Source organism: Callospermophilus lateralis, unplaced genomic scaffold (assembly GCF_048772815.1).
Source record: "Callospermophilus lateralis isolate mCalLat2 unplaced genomic scaffold, mCalLat2.hap1 Scaffold_132, whole genome shotgun sequence".
In the NCBI taxonomy this organism is placed as follows: Eukaryota; Metazoa; Chordata; class Mammalia; order Rodentia; family Sciuridae; genus Callospermophilus; species Callospermophilus lateralis.
The window spans coordinates 1,880,153-1,897,617 of NW_027512489.1; positions in this window are offsets into that span (position 1 = coordinate 1,880,153).

The window sequence follows — 17,465 nt, forward strand, 5'->3', positions numbered from 1 at the left end:
CAACCTGTACACTCAGAAAAATGAGAAATTATACCCCATCTTATTCAAAATATGATATGTCAATATCATTGCACTGTCATGTTTAACTAATTAAAACAAATTTTAACAACACACACACTAAAAGAGGAATATGTTCCTGAGGCAGATCTTGATGAATTACAAAGATTTTACCTGGTAACTTCTTTCACCATTACTCCTCTCCTCCCATACCCCTCAGTTTGCTTTTCTGGTTGTTTTTTAGATTGGTATTATAACATTCACAAAATTATTGATGTGGGTGAATGGATGCAATAAAGAATCAAATAATTAAATTACAAGTTAATTAAATCCCAACTAAATTTCATAAGTGTTTAATTAATTTATCCATTAATTAGCTAACTGAATCCCAAGTCAAAACGCCCAACATAAGAAAGGGCTGGGAAACAATTGGCAATATTCTTTATGAAAAATTGTGGTTTTACATTTTATATCCTTTTTTCAATTAAGAACAATATTTTTTGTAATGTATCACATACATATAAAACAAGTTGGAAAACATATGTTACAAACTTGTAACAATGGCTTTAAATACATTAACTGACATGTTTCTCATTGGAAATAGGTTGCTTGCTGTATATATATAGTGCATGAAAACTACTGATATAATAAAGTCTAGACAAAATATAATTGTCTGCTCTATGGTAACATATGAGCATCACTCTAATCTAACCATGCTAAAAGTTACATAATACTGTAAAAAATGTCTTAAAATCTATATACTTTAATAAGAAATAAATTCAATAAAGAATGATAATACAGGGACTGGGGATGTGGCTAAGTAGTAGAGTACTTACCTCACACATGTGAGGCCATGGGTTTGATTCTAAGCACCACACACAATAAACCAAATATATAAAGGCATTGAGTCCATTTACAACTAAAAGTATTTTTTTAAAAAAGAATGATGGTGTTGGGTTGTAGCTCAATGGTAGAGCACTCGCCTCGCATATGTGAGGCACTGGGTTTGATTCTCAGCACCTCATATAAATAAATAAAGGTCCATTGATAATTAATATATATATATATAAAAAGAATGATAATACTGAGAACCAAGGCATTCAGATTTCAAAATTCATGCTTCTTTTCAGGTGATCCGATATTTTGCCAACTAAGGTTTCAAAATTTGTTCTAAGCCAACATTACTCATATATGTTACACATCTATTATTTCATGAATTTACTTTCCTCATGAAAGACCTTTGATAAACATCCAAAATATTTAGGTTAATTATATTTGAAATGGAGCTGAAAGAAATACTGTTATCAAATAAATATATTTGAAATGGAGCTGAAAGAAATACCGGTATGGTTTTTCACTGTGACCTCAAGTATTTAAGTATTACAAGTTATTCAACCAACACATCAAAGTTAAAATCATAATGGCACAGCATGTATTGTAAATAAATCAAAACAACAGAATGTGTAACACAAAGACAGAGCAGTGGCACATTAAAGGAGAACTAGCTGAATACAAATAATTGACTACTGCAGAGCATAAAATTAAAACAGTTCAAGTGAGACAAGGTGATGGAGAGGTCACCATGAAGGTGACAACTGATGATTCTGCTGACCACTGTTGTCCAGAATGGAAATTAAAAAATCATATTTTTAAAAACTTTGATAGGTGTACAATTATCTCCAGAATTAAAAAAATAAAGATTTCCAATGCATCTGCCTTCTCTGAATAGAATAAAGCTCTAAGTTTGTCTGTCAACTGGTGTTTTGATCACACATAATTTTTACCTCTGAATTTTTTGGGTTGACATTGATGACTGTAACAACCAAAATTAGTCCATGATTACATGTTGTTAAAAACTTTTTAAAAACTTACTTCTCAGATATTAGAACAATTATCAATTTTTTTACAATATCAAATTTGTCAAATTTTCATTGAGGTCATGTGGCACACATCATTTAATTCAAAGCCACAACTCATTTGTACCCGTGATATCTTCTTCACACACACACACACACACACACACACACACACACACACACATACACACACACACACACACACACAAACACATTTCTTCATCAGCAGTCTTGTATAGTAAAAGTGTATAGTTTTTGTTCATTTTTTAATGCAATACACTTCTATCTACAATTTCATTACATGCATACAGCAAACAGGAAATTATGGGTTTTACATCCTTCATGATAATTTTATATACAGGGAGATTTAAAACAGTACTTCAACAGTTTGCCTAGTAATGTGACACAGAATGATTGTATCTTGTTATCAAATTTTAATAAGGAGGTATTAAATACAGGTTCAATAATTTAAAATCAAGTATCCATCTTTTAAAAAATAGTGTTGCAGCATTGTGTTTGCATTACTTTTAAAACTTTTTAAGTTTCTCTCTCATGGCACAATCTTCTAATACTTCGTATATGAGAGGAAATTTTTGTAAAAAATTGCAACTTCTGCCCCTGGAAGGGCTCTATAGTGACTAAATGGCATATGAATTTTTATTGATTTTATATATTTACGTATACAACAGTGGAATGTATTCCAATTCTTATTACACATATAGAGCACAATTTTTCATACCTTTGTATATTAAGTATGTTCACACTAATTCATGCCTTAACACAAATACTTTCTGGGGTTTTTTTGCATTACAATTCTTATCCCACATATATATACCACATTTTTTTCATATCTCAGGTTGCATATAAAGTATGTTGACCCCCAATTCAAGTCTTCATACATGTACTTTGAATAATGATGTCCATCACATTCCACCATCGTTTCTAATCCCCTGTCCCTCCCTTTACCTCCCACTCCTCTTTCCTATGTAGAATTCATCTAATCATCCCATGCTCCCCCTCCCTACCCCACTATGAGTGAGCCTCCTTGTATCAGAGAAAACATTTGGCATTTTTTTGTGTGTGTGGATTGGCTAATTTCACTTAGCATTATCTTCTCCAACGCCATTCATTTCCCTGCAAATGCCATGATTTTATTCTCTCTTATTGCTGAATAAAATTCTATTGTGTATATGTGCCACATTTTTAAATCCTTTCATCCACTGAAGGGCATCTAGGTTGGCTCCACTGTTTAGCTATTGTGAATTGTGCTGCTATAAACATTGATGTGGCTGTGTCCCTGTTGTATGCTGTTTTTAATTCCTTTGGGTATAGTCCAAGGAGAAGGGATACCTGAGTCAAATGGTGGTTCCATTCCCAGATTTCCAAATAATCTCCATACTGCTTTCCATATTGGCTGCACCAATTTGCAGTCCAACCAGGTATGTATGAGTGTAGATTTTTCTCTACATGCTCGCCAACATTTTTGTTGTTTGTCTTCATAATAGCTGTCATTCTGACTGGAGTGAGATAATAACTTAGATATGTTTATTTAGAGAGAGAGGGAGAAAGAGAGAGAGAGAGAGAGAGAGAGAGAGAGAGAGAGAGAGAGAGAATGAGTGTATATATATATATATATATATATATATATATATATATATATATATATATATATATATTAGTTTTCAGTGGACACAACATCTTTTTTTGTTTGTGGTGCTGAGGATCGAATCCAGGCCGCACGCATGCCAGGCGAGCGTGCTACCGCTTGAGCCACATCCCCAGCCCAAACTTAAAGTAGTTTTGATTTGCATTTCTCTAATTGCTATAGATGATGAGCATTTTTAAAATATATTTGTTAATTGATTGTATATCCTCTTCTGAGAAGTGTTTTTTCAATTCCTTGGCCCATGTGTTGATTGAGTTTTTTGAGGTTTTTTATTGTTGTTTTTTTGTTTTTTGTACTTAGGTTTTTGAGTTCTTTATATATCCTAGAGATTAGTGCTCCATCTGATGTGTGAGGGGTAAAAATTTGGTCCCAGGATGTAAGCTCTCTGTTCACCTCACAGATTGTTTCTTTTGCTTCAAGAAACTTTTTGGTTTGATTCTATTCTATATATTGATTCTTGCTTTTAATTTTTGTGCTATAGGAGTCTTATTAAAAAAATTGGGCCTCATCTCACATGATGAAGATTAGGGCCTACCTTTTTATTCTATTAGGCAAAGAGTTTCAGGTTTCATTCCTAGGTTCTTGATCCATTTTGAGTTTAGTCTTGTGCAGGTAAAAGATAAGAGTTTAATTTCATATTGTTGCATATGAGTTTCCAGTTTTCCTAGTACCATTTTTGAAGATGCTCTCTTTTCTCCAGTGCATGTTTTTGGCACCTTTTTTAATATAAGATACTTGTAATTTGGGGGATTACTCTCTGTGTCCTCTATTCTCTATCATTGGTTTACAAGTCTGATTTGGTGTGAATAGCATGCTGTTTTTGATACTATTGCTCTGTAGTATAGTTTAAGGTCTGGTATAGTGATGCCACCTGCTTCACTTATCCTGCTAAGGATTACTTTAGCTATTCTGAGTCTCTTATTTTTCCGTATGAATTTCATGATTGCTTTTTCTATTTCTATGAGGAATGACATTGGAATTTTGATGAAAAATGCATTAAACATGTATAGTGCTTTGGGTAGTATAGTCATTTTGATAATATTAATTCTGCCTAACCAAGAACAAGGTAGATCTTTCCATCTTCTAAGGTCTTCTTTGATTTCTCTCTTTAGGCTTCTGTAGTTTTTATTATACAGATCTTTCACCGATTTTGTTAAGTTGATTCCCAATTATCTTATTTTTTAGGTTATTGTGAATGGGGTAGTTTTCCTCATTTCCTTCTCAGAGGATTTGTCACTGATATACAGAAATGCCTTTGATTTATGGGTTTTGATTTTATATACTGCTATTTGATGAATTCAATTACTAGTTCTAGAAATTTTCTGGTGGAGTTTTGGGGGTCTTCTAGGTATAGAATCATATTGTCAGCAAATAGTGCTAATTTAAGTTCTTCTTTTTCTATGTGTATTCCTTTAATTACTTTCATCTGTCTAATTGCTCTGGCCAATGTTTCAAGAACTATGTTGAATAGAAATGGTGAGAGAGGGAATTCCTGTCTTGTTCCAGATTTTAGAGGGAATGCATTCAATTTTTGTATGTTTAGAATGATGTTGGCCTGAGGTTTAGCATAGATAGCCTTTAAAACGTTGAGATATGTTCCTGTTATCCCTAGTTTTTCTAGTGTTTTGAACTTAACTGGGTGTTGCATTTCGTCAAATGCATTTTCTGTGTCTATTGCGGTGACCACATGATTTTTACCTTTAAGTCTATTGATGTGGTGAGTTATATTTTTTTGATTTCTGTATGTTGAACCAAACTTGCATCCCTGGGATGAATCCCACATGATCATGGTGCACAAATGTTTTGGTATGTTTTTGCATTAGATTTGCCAGAATTTTATTGAGAAATCTGCATCTATGTTCATTAGACATATTGGTCTAAAGTTTTCTTTTTTGAAGTGTCTTTGCCTGGTTTGGGGATCAGGGTGATATTGGCGTCATAAAATGAGTTTGGAATGACTGCCTATTTTACTATATCCTGAAATACATTGAAGAGTGTTGGTATTAGTTCTTCTTTAAAGGACTTGTAGAACTCACCTGTGTAAACATCCGGACCTGGGCTTTTTGTGGTTGGTAAGCCTCTGATGGTGTCTTTTATTTTTTCACTTGATATTGGTCTGTTTAAATTGTTTATATCTTCCTGACTCAATCTGGGCAGATCATATGACTTAAGAAATCTGTTAATGCCTTCAATGCCTTCGATTTTATTGGAGTTTAAGATTTCAAAATAATTTCTAATATTCCTCTGTATTTCTTTAGTGTCAGTTATGATATTACCTTTTTCATCACTTATGCTGGTAATTTGAGCTCTCTCTTCTCTTCATTAGCGTGGCTAAGGGTCTATCAATTTTATTTATTTTTTCAAAGAACCAAGTTTTTGTTTTGTCAATTTTTCAATTGTTCCTTTTATTTTGATTTCATTGATTCCAGCTCTAATTTTAATTATTTCTTGTCTTCTTTTGCTTTTGCTACTGATTTGTTCTTCTTTTCCTAGGGCTTTGAGATGTAGGGTGAGGTCATATATTTTTTGTCTTTTTTTTTTAGAAATAAAGTCCATGCAATAAATTTTCCTTTTAGTATTGCTTTCATAGTGTTTCATAGATTTTGATATGTTGTGTCTATGTTCTCATTTACTTCTAAGAATTTTCTAATCTCCTCCTTGATTTCTTCTGGAAGTAGCATATTGTTTAGGCTCCAAGTGATGGAGAAAATTTTGTTTTTTATTTTGCTGTTGATTTCCAATTTCATACCTTTATGATCCAATAAAATGCATGCTAGTATCTCTAACATTTTGTATTTGCTAAGAGTTGCTTTGTGGCACATTGTATGGTCTATTTTAGAGAAGGATCCATGTGCTGCTAGAGGAAAGTGTATGCACTTGGGGCAGGTTGAAATATTCTGTATATGTCAGATAAGTCTAAGTTATTGATTGTGTGATTGAGTTCTATAGTTTCTTTATTCAACTTATGTTTGGAAGATCTATCCAGTGATGAGAGAGGTCTGTTAAAGTCAACCAAGATTATTGTGTTGTGGTCAATTTGACTCTTGAACTTGAAAAGAGTTTGTTTGATGATCATAGCTGCACCAAGTTTTGGGGCATATATATTTATGATTGCTATGGAATATTGGTTTAGGATTCCTTGAGCAGTATGTAATGTCAATCTTTATCCGTTTTGATTAACTTTGACTTGAAGTCTACTTTATTTGATATGAGTATTGAAACCCCTGCTTCCTTACACAGTCCATGTGAGTGGTATGGTTTTTCCAAACCTATTACTTTCAGTTTGTATATGTCTTTTCATATCAGATGAGTTACCTTTAGGCAGCATATTGTTGGGTCTTTTATTTTATCGAATCTGCAACCCATAATATTGTTGTTGTTGTTGTTGTTGTTGTTGAGTATAAGCCATTAACATTTAGGGTTACTATTGAGACATTGTTTGTATTTCCAGCCATATTTGCTTATTTTTGTTATTTAACTTGACTTGATTTTCCTCTTTGATTAGTTTTTTCCTTTACTGCATACCTCCCTCTGTTGATTTTCTTTGCTGTTTTTCTTTTCCTGTTCATGAAATATTTTGCCAAGGATGTTTTGTAGCTCCAGTTGTCTAGTTATAAATACTTTCAACTTTTGTTTATCATGGAAGGTTTCTATTTCATTTTCAAATCTAAAGCTTAATTTTGCTGGATACAAGATTCTTGATTGGCACCAATTATCTTACAGAGCTTGATATATTTTATTCCAGGATCTTCTAGCTTTCAGGGTCTAGGTTAAAAAATCTGCAATTATCCCAATTGGTTTTCCCCTATATGTAATCTTATTCCTTTTTCTCGTGGCTTTTAAAATTCTCTCCTTATTCTGTAGGTTGGGATTTTCATTATACTGTGCCTTTATATGGATCTGTTGTGATTTGTACATTTGGCATCCTGTAGGCTTTTTGAATTTGGATTTCCAAATTATTCCTCGTGTTTGGAAAGATTTCTGGTATTATTTCATTGAATAGATCGTATATTCTTGTGATTTGGTCCTCTATGCCTTCTTCTATCCCAATGACTCTTAAATTTTAGCTCTTAAATAACTCTGAAATTTTCAAAAATCATTTTTTGGACTTTTGTTCTTTGCATTATTTTAAAAACATCTTCTTAAGTTTTTCTCTCATGGCATAATCTTTGTATACTTCAGATATGAGAGGAAATATATTTTTAAAAATGCACCTTCTGCCCTTGGAGGGCACTGTAGTGACTGAACAGTATATGAAATTTGAATACTTTTCAAATCACTTCACCAATGACTTGCCTGACCGAGTTCATGAATGTTGCATCACCACACAGTTAATTCAGAGAGAGTGTGCCTTTGCTATGAGAAGAAAAGTTTCCTAGAAATCTTTCACTGTTACTCCCTCTGTCACTGTGTAGTCAAGGGCCATATGTCTTACATGGAGGCCTTCTTACCAGTCTCTTGGGGTAGACATTGAAAGATCATCAGTGCTTTGAATTATTTGGTCCCTAATACCTTACTATTATTAGGTTCTAGAACCACTTTCATCTACACAGGGGTGGAGTTGGTGGACAAAATGCTGAGCTGGATGACAATGTTTCCTTTTATTTTGTTTGTCTAGATGGTAAGACAAATGAACAAACAAGTCCCTCATCTTGCTGCACTGAGCACAGGAAAGCAAAGGCAATGATCACTTAAGTGATCAGCAGGCAGGCTGGTCAGGTCATTTTTGGGCAAAGAGTTCAGAGATAGAAGTTCATAGGTTAGTTGACAGTGTCAGCTCCACCTTCAGTCACAATTCTTTGGAAAGGATGGATACACATATTGTGCCTTCAAACTTTAGTAGACACTGCACCTCATACACCATTGGGTTCAAAGGGTACTCAAGGACTGAAGTGTCTGATGCCAATGTGTAAGGTATTTGTAGGGTGTGTAGATCAACCCAGCCTCTGGCCCTGGAGGGACAATCACAGCAGTAGTGTGAGGAGTTCCTTTTGGCATGACAGAGGTCTGTATTTGTCTGATCAAAGGCATTATGGTAGGGTCACCTAGAGAAGAGTACTCAGGGCCACTGGTATGTGCAGCCCCTCTTTACTGAGGGTAATTCTGGCTATTTGGGATTTGGTGCCAAATGAGGTACTTTGCTCAAGACAGAGCTAACGCTCAGTGTACTCCAGCATTTCCTGCTGACTGAAAGTAGATATTTTCTAGATTGTCCAATGTATCTTAATCCGTCTACTGATTTGTGACTTTAAAAAGAGAAACTTATAACCTGAGTAGCTTTTTATTAAGTGTGTATATAGGTAGAAGAATGATACATAATTTTAACATTTTGCTTTTTTTTAATATCATTTTCTCCCTAAACATCTGCATTTTTTTTGTGTGTTGCTAAGGTTGTAACCCAGTACCATGCACACTATGCACACATGCTTTACCATTGAATCGTACCACCAGTCCAAAATTTAAGCTTTAGATTGATCAGTTTTATGCCTTCATGTCCAATGTTATTTTTCCCATGGTTGAATTTAGGTAGTCCTTTCTGTTGCTCTTAACAATACTAAAAGTGGACACAAATATGGATTCTTTGACGATTGCTTTGGTAAAGTAATTGGTTATTCAAATCCACAGTCTTATCAAGTTAACAAATAAATACATAAACCCTCAATTGAAGACCCATTACAGTTTTTAAAAATCTTTATTTGGGACACATAAACCTTACTTAGGAGATATTCATTCTTTTCAATATCACCTAATTTTATTTTGCTTTCTTCTCATGTGAAAATCTCAGAACGATAAATTAAAATCTTTTTAAAAATTCCCTCCAGTTCTTGAAGAAAAACATTATAAACGATGCATACATCTGAAATAAAACATGAGAAAATAATGATTGATAATGCTGAAAATGGAGTTTTGAGATGAACCAAAGTTTCTCAGTTTGCTGATTGCATCTGTGTGCTTGTCTCATAAATTTTGAAGACAAAAATCTGTTTAAGAAAGAAGAAATAGAACTCCCATCATTTGGTATGAGGGATGATACCAGAAAAAAAAAAACTCATTTTAGTGTGCCAACTTAGAAGTTTCCTCATGGTTTTGGGCAGAACATGGAGCAAAATGCATTTAGAATAGGATTTGGAAAAGGCATCCTGACTACCATATGGTTTCACTTTCATTTTTTCAGTGACCCATGCTCTTTTCTTCAAAAAGGAATTTGTTGAAGGTGTTCCCACGAGTGGGTTTCAAGGTCTTTTACATTTGAAATAGGCCTTGATGGTGCCAAATAATATATCTTCCAGTTAGACTCCAGGTGTTGTTGAGTGAGGCCCATTATCCTGATTACATGGCCATTATAATATCTATTCTATTTTATACTTAATCACTGTGAACAGAGAATCCTAGATTTGGATATGTGAACAGAGAGCTAGAAAACTAGGGGTTTATTCTGAGTCCTATGGAGAGCTCAGCTGAAGTTCTGCATTTCAGAATTTTGTTCTGGATTTGAGATACTGCTTCCACTACATTTAAAAATCTCAGGACTCATGAAGAGAATGAGTTAAAAGCCAGCATCATCAAATTAATGAGACCCTAAGAAACTCAAAGCGACCCTGTCTCTAAATAAAAATATAAAAAATGGGTGGGCATGGGAATCAGTGGATGAATGCCTCCGGGTTGAATTTCTGGTACCAAAAAGAAATCAACACACACAGACACACACACACACACACACAAAAAAAAATACACACTCACTTAGACACACAAAAATAAATTAAATAAATAAACAAACAAACCCTCGTGAGTAACAAGCTCTAAATCAGCAGCCTCTCTCATTCAGGAGTACAACAAATGGATTTGGGGTTCTCTCCTGATAATTATTCCAGTCTTCTCCACACAATCTGGGACATGCTGGACTCATGGCACATGGATGCTCACATAGGGCTTCAGAAAGTAGCTGAAAACACCATACAATGATGGAACAAAATGCCAAGGTTTTCAACTGCCAATCTAAGCCTCGCTAGACTAGTCAGAGGGAGGTGAAGGCTAAGCTTCCACAGAGTGACCCTGTGGTCACAAGACTCTGGAGAGGACCATGAGCAGTCACTAGCCACAACTCCCAGTTTCCACCATTGCCACTCCTGTCAGCTTTACCTATTTTTCTTTGTTTATTCTTTTTTTCTTTTTCTTTTTCTTTCTTTTTTTCTTTTTCATTCTTTCTTTCTTTTTTTGTACAAGGGTTTCAAACTAGGGGAACATAACGACTGAGCCTCATCCTCAGATTTTTTTAATGTTATTTTTTAACTTTTGAGAAACATTGTTAATCACAATGTTGAGGCATTCTTATATCAAACAAGCCATACTACAAAGGTTCCAGAGCTAGAGAGATAATCCTGCATTCCCAGAGTGTTAAATATGTCTGTGGAAGATGAGCCACATGGACACAATGTAGAAGATAAAATGGGTGGAGTGGGCATGGCTCTGCAGAACAGTGCAGGTAAGAGGCCAGATGCTGGGTGGAGCCTATGAAAAAAAGTGGAGAGGACATAGTGGGACTTAGTTGTTTGGCAGAGTTGGTGAGGTAGAGTCAGGCTGAGTGAGTGGATCCCAACCCATTAGAACAGTGGATGGGGAGAAGACAGGGGAAGCACGTTGGAAGCAGCATCGCACCCGGGACCCCTTAGGTGAGCACAGCCTAGGAACCAGGAGATGCAGTCATGAAGGAGCAGAGGGCATGGTGGGTGCATCCACAGGAAGCAAAGGGAGTCAGGAGAGGCATTCAGTAATTCTGTCAGAAGTCACTGTTGACCCAGTGGGGAAGAAGGGTCATAGGGCTCTGAGATAGATATGTGACCTCAGGGTCTGCTCCACAAGGGGCCTCAGTTTATCCTCTTACACACTGAAGCAATGGAGGGAGGCTGAAGATGCCACAGCACAGCCTTTTTTGTTCTTACCTCTCATGGGATGCAGTGCACTTTCCATTAATTTTTTCTGTTCTTCCAGGTCCAGGACAGTACCTAAATCTGTTCTCTAGACAACGATATTTGTAATAAACTCTTCAAAACCTTTTGGCAAGAATATCCGGGGAGAGCACTGTTTGGCTCACAGGAGCAAATAGGTAACGGCAGAATATGAGCCACCAGGACCAGACACTTATTTATAGAGAAAGATACTTTCCAAGAACCACTCATGTTATCCTGACTCGGTGCCAAAAAATTATCCCCAGGTCCTACCATGAAATCCTGAACTGAGGTCGCAAACTGGTAACCAGAGAAGTACAACTAGCTCCAGGTTTTGTTGGTTGGTTGTTCAGGTTTAAAATTTGCTTGGGGTCTGAGGCTGTGTCTCCGCGGTAGAGCGATCGCCTAACACGTACAAGGCCCTGGGATTGATCTTCAGCACCACATAAAAATAAATAAATAAATAAATAAATAAATAAAATAAAGGTATTGTGTCCAACTACCACTAAAAAATAAATATTTAAAAAATTTGCTTGGAATTTTAAGGCAATTCTTTTTTATATTTATTTTTTAGTTTTAGGTGGACACAATATCTTTATTTTATATTTATGTGGTGCTGAGGATCGAACCCAGTGCCTCACACATACTAGGTGAGCCCTCTAACATTCAGCCACGACCCGAGGCCTAGAAAGTAATTCTTAATATTCAGGAAAGTTTGCACAAAAACTCAGGTTTCTAACTGTCCTTCAAAGTCACCAGGAGATCTGGCAGCCCCAGACTGAGTTCTTACACAGCAAGGATCGCTGGCACTGTCCTGCCAGTTTCCACGACTCCGGAGTGCAGCCGAGTCCTCTTTGCCCCTTTTGTGTCTGGCCCTGGAGGCCTTGAGTGTTGCTAACACACTAAGGGTTAGATGAGCTGGGGCAGCAGGCAGGAGTCAGCATGGAACTTCTGGTCCAGCCCTGCTTCCTGCTTGCTGTGTGACTTTGCTCCAGTCACACCACCTCTCTGTGCTTCAGTTTTCCTATCTGTCTGGAGGCCAATAGACTAGATCAGTGGTTTCCCACTTTAAGCCAAGGCAAGGCGGAGAGGTGGGCTGCCTTGTCTCCCTTCTCTCCTTTCTGAATTAGGCCTGGGCATCAGATTTTGCTTAGGTGACTCCCAGTTTATCCAGGGTTCAAAAATTTCTGAGTAACTACTTGTGTTAACCCCATAGCCAGGGCCTTGAGGTGTATTACAACAGAAAAGAGACAATACCTTTTTTATTTTTATTTCTTTTGTGGTAGTGGGGATTGAACCCAGGGTGCTTTACTGCTGAATTCTATCCGCAGCCTCCACCTCCTTTATTTTTGAGACAAGGTCTTCTAAGTTGCTGAGGCTGGCCTCAAACTGGTGATCTTCCTGCCTCAGTTTCCTGAGCTGCTGGGATTACAGGCATGCGCCAAGGCTTCAAGAACCATAATGTGTTTATAGATAGGAATGATGGAATTTGATGAGCAGCATTATTCTCCTACAAAGAGAGGCTCTCCTCCCCTGTTTTACAGATGAAGAAAGTGAGGTTTTGAGAGGCTGAGTAACTATCCAGAGGTCACACAGCTACAAGTGGCCAAGAGCCCATGTTTGTGTCATTGCAGACAGTGAGGCCCTAACTACTTTTTCTGTCCCTTAGGTGGCTTGGGAGGAGGTGGGTGTAGAGAGGTGCCCTGCAGCAAAGGGGAGGATAGTGCCCTGGGAGACCCTGCCACCTCTTGCAGTAGCCCTCCTTGAATGCCATCGGCACACACAGGGAAGACCCCTCTGGCTGTGTGCTCAGGACCAGTCTTCCCTCCCCCAGGGCTGACCCGGGCTGGGCTCTGGGCTCCAGGTGATCAGGAGGTCTGGCAGCCCTGGACTGAGTTCTTGCACAGCAAGGGTCAGTGGTCCTGTGCGCTGCCTTAGGATGGGATAGGGAGATGCACGCGGGGCCCATCGAGTCAAGAAACCCTTGTGGTTCTTTGAAGGTGTAATAATTGCTCACCGAGCTCCACAAGCCACATTTTGCAGCCCAGACAACTGCTGTGGTATTACGAGGAACCTGAAAAATGGGGGTTCTTGTAGTTCTCAGGACCCAGCGTGTCCTGTCTGAGTCTTGGTTCTCCCATCTGAGAAAGGATAACCCCTGTCCATTCCCACTCCTAGCCTTAGTCCCTTTGATGGAAAGTGCAAGTGTAACCTCGTCTGCCAGGCTCTCCCTGCAGCTCATCCCTTCTGCAGCTCCTCTCAGGAAAGGGGCTGAATCCTCCCATTTACAGGAGATATCTGTAAAGGTTAATGTTATAGGCTCTGGCCAATGTCCTCAGCTGCTGAGGGCTGGGCTTGTGACTGTTTCCAAGGCCTAGTCCATCCCAGGCCTGGGTTCCCAATGGCTGGGGGAGCCTGGAACCAGCCAGGAACTCCTGGCAGCCTCTAGCCAGTCCTTGGGCGCAGGCTGCCCTTCCTGCGCTGGCTGCTTCCTGAGTGCTCTGGGCTCCAGGAAAAAAAGTGGGTTCTCAGTGAGCCCCACAGCCCTCCAGGAAGGAAGAGCTTGCTTTCTTCCTCCAGGTGGGGCCTGGGCCTGACTCTCCAGGGTGGAGTGGAGGGCTGTAGGCTCTCGGGCCTTCTGAGTTCACCCTTCCCAGGTGGCTCCTGGGTGGGATGTGTGTGGAGATGTGCTTGGTCTTAGCGGCTGTCTTAGTAACAGGGTGCTCTCCTGTCCATCAGGGTTCAGGGTGCACATGACAGAGGTGACAACATAGGCCCAAGAGGGATTTCCTGGCCGGGGAGAACTGCTGGGATGAATGGGAGGAGGACTAGGGCTTGGGTGGCTCCAGACCCTAGGGGACCAAGGAATGGATCACCCTCCAGGGAGCCCCATCATGGAGACAGGCCCTTGTCCTGGTGTCGCTGTGTCCCTGGGCTGCAGAACAAGGGCTTGGGGAAGCATATGCACTCTCCTGGGTTAAAAGGGAGAGTCCCTCAAGGTCCACACAGGGAATAGTTGGGTCTTAGGGCACAGTCAGGGTGCTGGTAGCAGAGGCCAGGCAGAGGCTGCCTGGAGGCAGGGACACCTGCCAAAGCACTGCTGCTTTTTGGGTGTGCTGTCCCAACATTTTGGGAGGCTTCAGCGGCCTAGGTCGGGGTCGTGGGGTGGGCTGGGTGGAGAGGTTTTTTGCACATCAGACCAGCTTTGGGCCCTGGATTGGGTTTACCAAGTCACAGCACATGGGGCATTGGGATGGGAGGGGTCTTGGGGGAAACCTGGTCCAGTCTCACCTTGTACCACAGGGAAATGGGAGTCCAGAGAGGCCAAGAATTTCTCCAGGGCCCCACCACCCAGCAGGGACAGGTTGGAGAGAGGGGGTCGAGGTGGAGCACCACAATACCCTGTCCCCAAGGGAATATGGTCACCCTGGGGATGGGGCAGAGGGTTGTAATGAGGACACACACACACTTTTAAAAACACTGACTGCTCATTAATGCTTACGGGATGAAATTAAAAACAACCCTCAGCCACCCTCCTGCCTTTCCCAGAGGCCACCGCCATTCTAGTTTCTGATGCCTGGTAATAGGCAATTGAATGTTCGACCACATACGTGACAGACACAGACATTTTCCTCCTGTCACTGCACCGCGCTGTGGTCTGTATTGGTAACAATTCCAAACCCATTCATTCAGCACCACTTCAGGACTTTGTCTTTCCCTCCCTTCCTCTCTGCCTCCTTCCTTCCTTTCTCTCTCTCTCTTCTCTCTTTTTGTTTGGTACTGGATGTGAACCCAGGGCCACACCTGCTTGAGAAGCACTTGACCACATAGCCACACCCTCAGCCCCTTCTGTTATTTTGGTAGGGGATTGAACTCAGGGGCACTCCACCACTGTGGGGCACTCCAGCCCTATTTTGTATTTTATTTAGAGACAGAGACTCACTGACTGCTTAGCACCTCTCCGAGGCTGAGGCTGGTTTTGAACTTGGAATCCTCCCATCTCAGCCTCCCACAATTGTGTGGCCCCTATCTTTTTTGAGACAGGGCCTCACTGAGTTGTTCAGGCCAGCCTGGAACTTGCAATCCCCCAGTTTCAGCCTTCCAAGTCACTGGGATTGCGGGTGTGTGACACCACATCTGGGACTTTAGTACTTTGTAAGTCAACTTGTTTTTGTTGACACTCGAAACACAGACAAGTCCACTGGCCACCAGAGTGTTCCAATGAGGAACAACAGGTCAAGCTTCCCAGGGGCCGACTCTGCTCCACCCTTTGCCCGTGGACAGTGGCTACCCTCACTTGGAGGTTTTAATTGCTATGTGTTTGTTTTAGTTGATTTGTGTTTGAAAAACCAAACCAAACCCCAAACCAAAACAAAACAAAACAAAAAAACCCAGCCGGCACACCCGACTGGAGATTTCCCAGGGAGGATTGCTTGGGATGGCAAGTGGGGTGCTAGGCCTGGGGATCTGATTCTGTGACACAGGATGGCTTAGGCTTCTCAAACCCAGTAATGACAGTGGGAAAACTGGGGGCCACAGGGACCTTATTTTCTCCTGCTCACCCTCATTCCAGTCCCAACCCCTTGACTGTCCACACACAGTCCACCATGCCTGCAAGACATGGCTCATCTGTCATGCTGCAATACACAGACTCCCCTGGACAAGTGGAGAAACTTAGGAAAGTTGCTTAGCTTCTGCCAGTGTATGTGTCTCAGCCTCTACCAATAACATGGCTCGGCTCTCTATCCCCCCTGTACCATCAGAGACTTGAGCGGGATAGGTGAGGGTCATGGGTGGAGCACCCACAGTATCTGCTACAGCAAGTTACCCAGTCCCAGCCTCCACAGCTTCATCTGTTAAATTGGGACATCAGAACAATCTTGCTTGTTTGTTTTTTTTAAATCATGTTGTTGTATTTTTTAATGTTTATTTTACTTCTTTTTATGTGGTGCTGAGGATCGAACCCAGTGCCTCATGCAAGCTAAGCAAGCAGCTCTACCACTGAGCCCCAGACCCAGCTCTGGACAGCCTTGTTTAAAAAATAAGAAGCCAGTCATGGTGGCATGACCTTGTAGTCCCCGCTGTCCCCACTGTACAGGATGCTGTGACAATGAGAATCACTGGAGCCCAGGAGTTGGAAGCCAACCTGGTACACATAAGCAAGACCTCGCCTCAAACATAAGATAAAGCCAGGCACGGTGATGCCCACCCAGCTGCTTGGGAGGCTGAGGCAGCTGCTTGGGAGGCTGAGGCAGGAGTATTGTGAGTTCAAAATTGGCCTCTGCAAAAGCGAGGCGCTAAGGGTTGGGTTTGTGGCTCAAGTAGCAGAGCACTCAGCTAGCACATGTGAGGAACAGGATTCCATCCTCATCACCATAAAAAAATAAAGATATTATGTCCACCTAAAACTAAAGAATATATTTAAAAAAAGGTGCTAAGCAACTCAGTGAGACCTTGTCTTTAAATAAAATACAAAATAGGGCTGCAGATGTGGCTCAGTGGTCCAGAAATTAGGCTTTTTCCCAATTGTCTTACTAATGAACACATGTCATTTAGAAAGTGGATTTTCCACTCTACCCTTCTGTCGTAAATGTACTTTTTCTCATTTTTTCCCTAAAGAGGCTGTGAATTCTCGATATTTTTCTTTTAAATTATACATTTCAGCTTTAGATTATCCTATTGGTTCCAAGTTCTATAGAATACAATTGAAAATCACCAGGAAGGAGCCTGAATGCTGTTTTGACTACATATTTTCTTCATTAGATATTATAGTCCATCACTTCTAGATTTGGCCCTCCATAAGCTTCAGAGCATGGACACAGTTCAGCCACATTCACAGCAGAGGTGTGACAATTGTTGATTCCAGTTTCCAGTAGAATATTCTTCATTTGCATCTGAGTTCTCATCAGCATGGTCCTTACTGTCTGTATTTCAATCAGCATTCTGTTCATGGCCATTTATCCCATCTTTCCGATATTTCAGTTCTTTACAAGTTTAAGG